The 9,946-nt window shown below is 35.8% G+C and overlaps 1 pseudogene; it reads right to left on the bottom strand.

Annotated features, from left to right (window-relative positions):
* Nucleotides 1-1,864: 1,864 nt before the first annotated feature.
* Nucleotides 1,865-9,946, bottom strand: LOC138316706 (uncharacterized; annotated as a pseudogene).

Raw genomic sequence — 9,946 nt, 5'->3', positions numbered from 1 at the left:
GTAATAAAATCGTGAAGTGCATCAATTGATACTGTTTTCATATGTTTTTTTTTAAAAACTAAACTTGTTACAAAATTATAAGATTCTAACTGTCTTTACGAAGCAGAATTTACAATGCGTGCTTATTTAGGTCTAGTTTCACACTCATTTCAAAATGTAAAAAATGCAGAAAAATAATAAAACAATTAAAGCATTTTGATTTTAGTCAATACATGGTTATATCGACCACAGAAAAAATTTCGACCTCGGACTACGTCCTCGGTCAATATTTTTTCTTTGGTCGATATAACCATGTATCGACCTCATCAAAATGCTATATTTGTATAATATGTTTTACCCCTCACATGATATGTAGGCTTACTTGACTGCTAACAAAATGACATCATGATTTATCTGTAGTGACGTCATTTTATAATTGGTTTCATGATGTCTAAAATGTGTCATTATGTACAGTTGGTAGTAGACTAAAGGTTACACATTGTGCACACGGTGTGAACTACGAGTGGACACGGAGTGCACGAGGTTTAGACTACAGGTAGACACGGAGTGCACGAGGTTTAGACTACAGGTAGACACGGAGTGCACAAGATTTAGACTACAGGTAGACACGGAGTGCACTACGTGTGAACACGGTGTCCACTACAGGTGGACATCGTGTCCAGGTAAAATGTCCACTACATCAAGACCACAGACAGACTAGATGATGTGCCACAGAGATATGAGAAAATATGTATTTATTCTGCAGTCTATATGGACTTTGACAGATAGAAATATTTATTGCGATCAGAAACATAATATTTATTGCAACATAAAATTGCCGTTAATTACTGGAAATCATTCGTACTGTAATGTTTATTTGAATAGATACATATAAAGTAAAATGTATCAATATATATTATCATACAATTTAATTTATAAATAAGGACGTTTATTAGAAGTTACAGTGTATATAAGCAAATTAAGTGCGTACGGTAAACCACGTACTGGTTATGTCTCATCAATGAATAGTTTAAGTCCTCATTTTCCCAGTAAAAACTATTTTTCTTAGCTAGTGATATGTAGTTTAAAGATGAAATTCTTTTTCGAACGCATAAAGTGATGAACCTTGCAGAGAGTAAGATTTTCAGTGTTAGCAAATCGTCGCCCAAGAGATATTTTGATCGGCAAAAAAATTTGATTAAAAAGGATATATTGATGGGCATAATAAAAGCAAGGACATCATGATAAACATAAACAAATTAAATTCTTCATAAAAATTTTAACTATGTATGTATGGAATATAGTTTTCTAAACGGCAAGGTGCGCGAAATAGTTTTAATCCTGTCAAATGTATAATACGTATACATTTGCTACATAGAACCTGGCGCGTTGTAAAGCATTGGAAATATGTGAAATCGTCCATAGACGTTAAAAATCGGCATTAGAAATTACATTTTATTGTGTCAACCGATTGAGGAACCTGTAAGCACTGGCTTATAGAAAGCAAAAATTTAGTATCGGGCATGTGGCTGCTCGTGAGCATCAACACTGTTCAAAGGACCGATCGCAAAAATGTAGGTCACATGCCTGATAATAAATTAAACAGACAATCAAAATAAATCCAACTTCTACCCATTTAAACTGTAGATTCATAGTTGTTGATTAGATTCTGAATTTGTCACAATTATATTAATTCTAGAAACTCTGATAATTTGACAATATCCTATTCTGACCTTCTTTACAATGTGTGATCCATACATGTATACATAGTATATTGTACACTTAAAATATGCCTGCTCGAAAGGTAGAGCCCTACGCTAGGACTGCAGTTTCCATGGTCACTTGGACTTCATACTGTTCCATCAACCACAACATTTTGATTATGAGTTTCAAGTTTTTTCAAGTTTTTTTATTATCCAAATGCAATACAGCATATAGGTTTAACCAATACACAAATACATAATACAATGATCGTTGTTATGTTTCAAGATGGCGGAGGATAATTCCGATATACTTCATACCAAATTAAACAAAATGATTAATACATGAGTATGATGATATATATACTACTGCTGATTAATGATAATTTTCCTTTTTTCTGTTGCCTGGATCAAATATTTCCCCAACAGATTTAAGCTCTTTACTTTTTTAGATGAAAATAACATAATTAATTTATATACACTTGGGTGTTTGTGGTAATAAGTTTTTATAAACTTTTTACGTAACTCAGAATAAGCAGGACATAGTAATACAAAATGCATTTCATCTTCTACATCATTTTTGTCACAAACAGTACAAAGTCTATCGCCTCTGGGAACGGCGTTATAACGGCCAGCTTCAATTTGCAGAGAGTGGGCTTGCATGCGATATTTACTCAATATTTGTTTAGTTTTAGAATTCAAAGGCTTCTTTAAATAAAATTGAATTTCAAAGTTATCAACAAGATGTTTATAAATTTCACATTTAGGAGACACGTCAAATGCGCAACGCAGTTCCTGAATAAATATATCATGCAAGCGCTGTGAATACAATTCCAAAAAGTGTTTTTCATTATCTACATTCTGAGCAATCCAAATATTGTTGAAACCACATCTGCCTAAATCATTTTTTACATCATACAACCAATTTAATTTATAATTAGGCTTTTTCATAATGAGCTCAAATAGAGCATTATAGCATGACTTTAAAAATCGACAGTTATCTGTTCTTAATAGCTTTAACCAATATTTCATCACCATTATTTTACGCTGTATATGTAAAGTAAACCTTCCAGTCTCAAAATACACCATAGAAGTATTGACTGGTTTTTTTCACATTCAATAGACTCTTCAGGAATAAAAGATGTACAGATTCAATCTTAGGTGCTGGGTGCGAGCCCCATACCTCGCAACAGTAATTAAGCACACATGAAACATAACTATCAAATAAGGATAATTTTGTTTCAACATTAAGCATGTATTTTTTCATTCTACTATTAAGGAGATAGTATGACTTTCTTCCTTGTGATGCTAAAGTATTAAGCGCTAGAGTAAATCTCCCATTATAATTGAAAACTAGCCCCAAGTAACAAAAATTATCAACAATATCTATAGCCCTTCCTTGAAAGGTCCAGTACTCATTAGCCTGTAGACGTTTACTTTTTCTAAAAACAACTATTTTGGTTTTATCTATATTAACAGATAAACTCCATTTATTTGCATAATTTTGCAGACAATCTAACATGTTTTGCAGGTCAGTAGCATCTTCAGTAAACAAAACTGTATCGTCAGCATACATAAGTATGAACAAAACTTGAAAAAAACTTGAATGAAGTACGTATACCTTATCCCAACCCCAGGAGGTCCATTTATAGCATACTGTACTTAGGTGGCAGCCTCTCTACATATACATTGTACTCATCACACAAATACGAACAGTTATATATACAACAATAGTAGTCAATAGGGATATGTATTTTAACTGATAGTGCATTTTAATTTACTTGATAATGAAGCTTTATATATTAAAATAAAAAATAATTAAAATACCAAGTGTATAATTAACTAAAACATTTATTTCAAAATTATTGGAAAATCATATTTCATCCAATATCTTTTCATTAATTTAATTTTTTTTACACTGGCTTTTTACAAATATCAGAAACCCGATTATCATGACTATGTATATAAAATACCATATTACAATGTTGAATAAGTACCTAATCTAAATTAATTTTGATTATAATATATACATGTATTATTGGTAAATTCAAGGTTGTGACAGACATGCTTGATTTACGCATTGTACATTTCCCGTCAGCTCCACTTCACGGCTGCCTGTCATGACAATAATTGAGGTGTATTCAGCATCACTTACTATATGTTTTGCCAGCTAGTTTTTACCTCATCCCAATCTACCCCCCCTCTCCCCGGGAAGTGGTGTACATGTTTACCCAGGCTCAACAACAAACATGTACATGTATCTAATAAGAATGGTACTTTTGTGTTTCAAACTCATAAACCTATATGATTTTTAAAAGGTAACGTATATTTGTTTGTCTTAACAAACTTCCATTGAAACAATTCTAAAATCACATATTATATAAAGATACTGCCTCCATTCTCATAAAGCCGTGCAAACACAGAAGGCAACGATTCTGCCCTATGGCCATCTATCGATGGTCACCTTGAGGTATACTGTATAGCTGGACACTGTGGCTTACAGGTATGACAAGTTTTAATTATTGGACCATGACGCAATATACGGTCAAGATAACTTGCGGGGTTGGGATCATAAACATATTGTGTGTACCGGTAATTAAGAATCAAAACAAGCTGAATTGGATACTTGTATGTAGACTATAGCTACGTCATAAAGTTTGAAGTGGATTTATTCTGCATGATCTTTTAAAGACGTTCAGTTTTTAATAAAGAATATGTAATTAAGCTATTTTACGTACAATACTTTTAGAACTTAAAATAGCGAAGAAAAATATTATAAAAGTGTATATTTTATGAAAGACGATCTACATGTACAAGGGTGTCGCTAGAAAACCGATTGATAGGGACCAAATCTTTTTATTTAAAAGCTATGTATTACCCGGTATATGATTGTATTACTAATAGCTTAAATTAAAAAAGAAAAATTGTCTCAAAAGCACAATAGGACTGGTTTTTGCCGTAGCTGCAAGATTGTAGTAAGACTTTTAGACAGAAAATGGTGTCGTCTTAGTAGGCCGGGTACGTATATTCGTTCTAGTTTTTGCCGCAATTCAAAGTTGTTTTTGACTTGTATTTACTATTTCATGTAAATGATATATATATATATATATATATATATATATTTAATGCAATTTACCCATAAAACATTGACTTTTGAAAACGTAATATCGACAATTTAAGATATGAAATGGAAACTACTGATATAAAATTAAATAGACATATACTTAATTAATACAAATTAATCTTTATTACTTTTTTGCAGTGAAAAGGTTTTATTCATGTATACTAAAAAAATATCGTATTATATAGTTATATATACTGTACATTAAATTGTAGATGTTGTAATTTAAAAAAAAAAGAAACACTAAAAAATTATAATTATGTATTATTTCAAATTGAAGAACGTATTCTTCCCCGCTCCCTAACTATAACACATCACCTTGTCTGTCTAGGTCTGAATGTACCTGGACACCATGTCAACCTGTAGTTGACACCGTGTTCACACGTAGTGCACTCCGTGTCTACCTGTAGTCTAAATCTTGTGCACTCCGTGTCTACCTGTAGTCTAAATCTCGTGCACTCCGTGTCTACCTGTAGTCTAAACGTAGTGCACTCCGTGACCTGTAGTCTAAACCTCGTGCACTCCGTTTGCACAAGGGTGTAACCTTTAGTCTACTACCAACTGTAGAGGATATATAACGCCATCGAATAAGGCGAAATATAGCCTATTTTTCTCAGTGTGTATTTCCCTAAGAATTGAGACTTGTGGCTTATTCAAAACAAAATCAACATGCATTCCGGCAGTTAATTGTCTTAGATGACGTCACTAGTAATTGGAATTCAAGGGAGGTCAAAGAAAAAAATGTCAAAAAGATGTAAAGATTACTTTCATTAATTTTACTATTTAGACAAAAAAGTATACAATTATAGGATTTTGATGAGGTCGTGCATGTTTTTATTGACCAAAGAAAAATTATCAACCTCGGACTAAACGTTGTTTATGTTTCATTTTTCATCAATCCTACGGGCAGAGAGGCAAACCCGTCTGTGTATTATTCGCTGTGTTCGACGGAAATGTGTTACCAACAAAATCGGCAATCGTAGAAACGCTTAATTATCCACGTTATAATACATGTAGCAATCAAACACTGAAATGACTTCGACTCTTTGATGCACTGAGCCGGAAATCCATATCTAATTTATAGACAGATCGGGTCACACTTAATAACGACAAGAAACGACAACAAACGACAACACGTTAAATACAAGGAAAAGTTAGTGACAACACAAGATATGTTATTCAGTACATTAAAATGAATATTTCTACCAAGTTTTATGAAGATTGGAGCAAAAATGAAGGAATTAGAGCGATTTGAATATTCTGAAATCGGCCGCTGGTCAACGATATATCGAGTGACAAGAGGTTTGCCGTGACGGTATACCGACAACACGTTGTAACATCGAAAATGTTTTAAAAACCTAACGACAACAGAAGATATGTGATTTGTCATACTATAATGCATCTATGTACAAAATTTCATTAAGATTGGAATAAAAATGAAGACTTTATACCTGTTTTAATGTTACGAGATCGGCGACTGGTCAGGTTTACTACCGACAACAGATCGACGACTCACACACGCCTGTACACGCGTGTGTACGAGTGCTTATAGGGTCTCGATACTGTTTGTCTAAGCCATTATTGTGTAAACATCATTATAGTCGGTGTAGAACTCTAGGCCATACTCAATACACGAGTATGTTTGCAGACCCTACGTGACGCTACCCAAATTGGAACACTTTTTGAAGATAATTGTAAAAAAAAATCTTACATGTGGTTGAATCCAGATTTTTTTCTTAACATTCCACAAATAGATGCTTTTATTATTAATTTCATGATTTGTTTACTTGTCAGCCCTGTGTTTCAGCAGATTTGAGTACCCAAAATGGAACATCTCCTAAATAAAGTTTGATTAATAAATGTCCAGGCATGATAAAAAATGTTTGAATTGATTTAAAGAAAGTTCAAACGTATTTTAGTTTATTCAGGGCACATGCCTTTCAAAAATATTCCATTCAGCATTTATTTTTCTCATTTTAAAATATATGGTGTTTTTAGGGTTGTCGCACGACGTCGTTTCTCGGAGTTTTTCAAAATTTCGTTATTTTCATTTTTAAATACAGATAATAAGCAACTGGAAAGAAAATGACATATTAAAATTGTCACAGGTCAGCACCTTAATTTTTGTTCAGGACTGTTATTGTTAGTTTAGATTGCAAACTGAAAATTCTGTATCACATATTTTAAAAGTGTTTCATTTTGGGTAGCGTTCCAAAATCGGGTAGCGTCACGTTAGTTTTTAGCTCACCTGGTCCGAAGGACCAAGGTGAGCTTATGCCATACCGTGGCGTCCGGCGTCCGTCGTCCGTCGTCCGTCGTCCGTCGTCCGTCGTCCGTCGTCCGTCCGTCCGTCCGTCCGTCAACAATCGACTTCTTCTCCATAACCGCTGGTCGGATTTCAACAAAATTTGGCTGGTAGCATCCTTATGGGCTACTAACTGAAAATTGTACAAATGATGGGGCTGACCCCCCAGGGGCCTGAGGGCGGGGCCAAAAGGGGTCAATTTGGCTATTTCCATATAAACGACTTCTTCTCTGAAACCAAGCATGGGATAGCACCCATAATGCAATGGTAGCATCCTTATAGGATGGGGATTCAAAATTGTACAAATGGTGGGGCTGACCCCCCGGGGGCCTGAGGGGCGGGGTCAAATGGGGTCCATTTGGCTATTTCCATATAAACGACTTCTTCTCTGAAACCAAGCATGGGATAGCACCCATAATGCAATGGTAGCATCCTTATAGGGTGGGGATTCAAAAATTGTACAAATGATGGGGCTGACCCCCCGGGGGCCTGAGGGGCGGGGTCAAATGGGGTCAATTTGGCTATTTCCATATAAACGACTTCTTCTCTGAAACTAAGCATGAGATAGCACTCATAATGCAATGGTAGTATCGTTATAGGGTAGGGATTATAAATTGTACAAATGATGGGGCTGACCCCCCGGGGGCCTGAGGGGCGGGGTCAAAAGGGTTCAATTTGGCTATTTCCATATAAACGACTTCTTCTCTGAAACCAAGCATGGGATAGCACCCATAAATGCAATGGTAGCATCCTTATAGGGTGGGGGGATTCAAAATTGTACAAATGATGGGGCAGACCCCCGGGGGCCTGAGGGGCGGGGTCAAATGGGGTCAATTTGGCTATTTCCATATAAACGACTTCTTCTTTGAAACTAAGCATGAGATAGCACTCATAATGCAATGGTAGTATCTTTATAGGTTGGGGATTCAAAATTGTACAAATGATGTGGCTGACCCCCGGGGGGCCTGAGGGGCGGGGTCAAAAGGGTTCAATTTGGCTATTTCCATATAAACGACTTCTTTTCTGAATCCAAGCATGGGATAGCACCCATAATGCAATGGTAGCATCCTTATAGGATGGGGATTCAAAATTGTACAAATGATGGGGCTGACCCCCAGGGGGCCTGAGGGGCGGGGTCAAAAGGGGCCAATTTGGCTATTTCCATATAAACGACTTCTTCTCTGAAACTAAGCACGTTTATAGCACCCATAATACAATGGTAGTATCCTTATAGTGTGGGAATTCAAAATTGTGCAAATGATAGGGCTGACCCCCCGGGAGCCTGAGGGGCGGGGTCAAAAGTGGTCAATTTCCATATAAATAACTTTTTCTCTGCAACTTAACATGGGATTACGCTCATAATGCAATGGTTACATCCTTATAGGGTTTGAATTCAAAATTTTGCAAATTTGACCCCCCCCGGGGGCCTGAAGGTGTGGGGTCAAAAGGGGTCAATTTAGTATTTCCATATAAACGTTCTTCTCTGCAACTAAGAATGGAAGAGCACTTATAATGCAATGGTAGCATCCTTTTAGGGTTGGGATTTGCAATTGTACAAATGATAGGGCTGACCCCCGGGGCCTTAGACGGCAATAGATGCGAGGTCAAAAAGGTCAATTACGCTACTATTTTCATATAGATTACTTTGTCTCTGAACCTATGTATTGGATAGCATATTTGTATGGTTGTGATTCAAAATTAAACTTTGGGAGTCAATTTTGCTTATTTTTCTAATTGTCTGAGTCTTGTGATAATTACTAACAAAAACCAGGTGAGCGATACAGGCCCTCTGGGCCTCTTGTTTTGTGTGTGTGTATTTTTTAGCTGCTTAAATATTTTTATATTAACTTTGGTAACTTTGACTTTAATACGTTTTATTTGAAAGATTAAGTTTTAATATCTCGAATCCCGTCTTGCGGGCACACAAGATTTCGCTTGCGTATCGTAAGTTTTAATTTCGGGAAGCTTACAAATATTACGTTTATTTAACACTTTTTATTACTGAACTTACAGATTTTATTTATTGAATGATTTTTACTGACACATACATACGTGTAATTCATTTGAAAAGTATTAGAAGGTAAACGAATTTTAACTGTTAAAACATCTTGAATCCCGTCCTGCGGGCACACAAGATATTTCGCAAACATATCGTAAAATGTCAAACTGATAATTTCGCAAACGTATCGTTTAAAGTCTAACTGTTTAAGAGAAACACAATCCTTAAATATCTTGAACCCCGTCCTGCGGGCACACAAGATTTCGCTAAGACATTTTTTTCTGTTTAGACGGACCGTGCGATTCTGTTCATTTCCACGCACACGTTTTCGTGTATCCGGTTTTTTCGTGATGGCTGCAGTTTTTGGAATAGTTAGCATTCCATTAGTGGAATATATACGTTCCTTTTTCTGCTTCACAAGTTTCAAAAACTTGTGCACTTTCCGTTGTCTTTCTACAACGGGCAGTTCTCTCCAAAATACTGAACTTATTTTTAAAAGTTGCGCATGCGGGGCTAATTCGTACTCTCCTATTCCGTGACGCGATCTGCGCACGTGGTTGTACTGCGTGTTTTGTATGTGCTCTTATCGTTTTTTCCCAGTCACCAACAAGCTTTATGATGTCATTCATTGATTCGCAATTGTTGTTTTTCCAGCCTTTGGGTATATGGGGGCATCGTACTCTGGCCTCAACCAACCTGCGCCGGATAGTTGGTAAAGTTTTTTCAGACCAATATGTACCCATACGTTCACCATACATATCGTCGATTTTGCTTGATACTGAATCAAATTCTTTGATAGTATCCGAATTGATCAGTCCATCCTCGCCAAAGATAGACGACAT

This window comes from Argopecten irradians, chromosome 2 (genome assembly GCF_041381155.1).
Source record: "Argopecten irradians isolate NY chromosome 2, Ai_NY, whole genome shotgun sequence".
NCBI classification, from domain to species: domain Eukaryota; kingdom Metazoa; phylum Mollusca; class Bivalvia; order Pectinida; family Pectinidae; genus Argopecten; species Argopecten irradians.
This window is presented reverse-complemented; position numbering and strand designations above follow the sequence as displayed.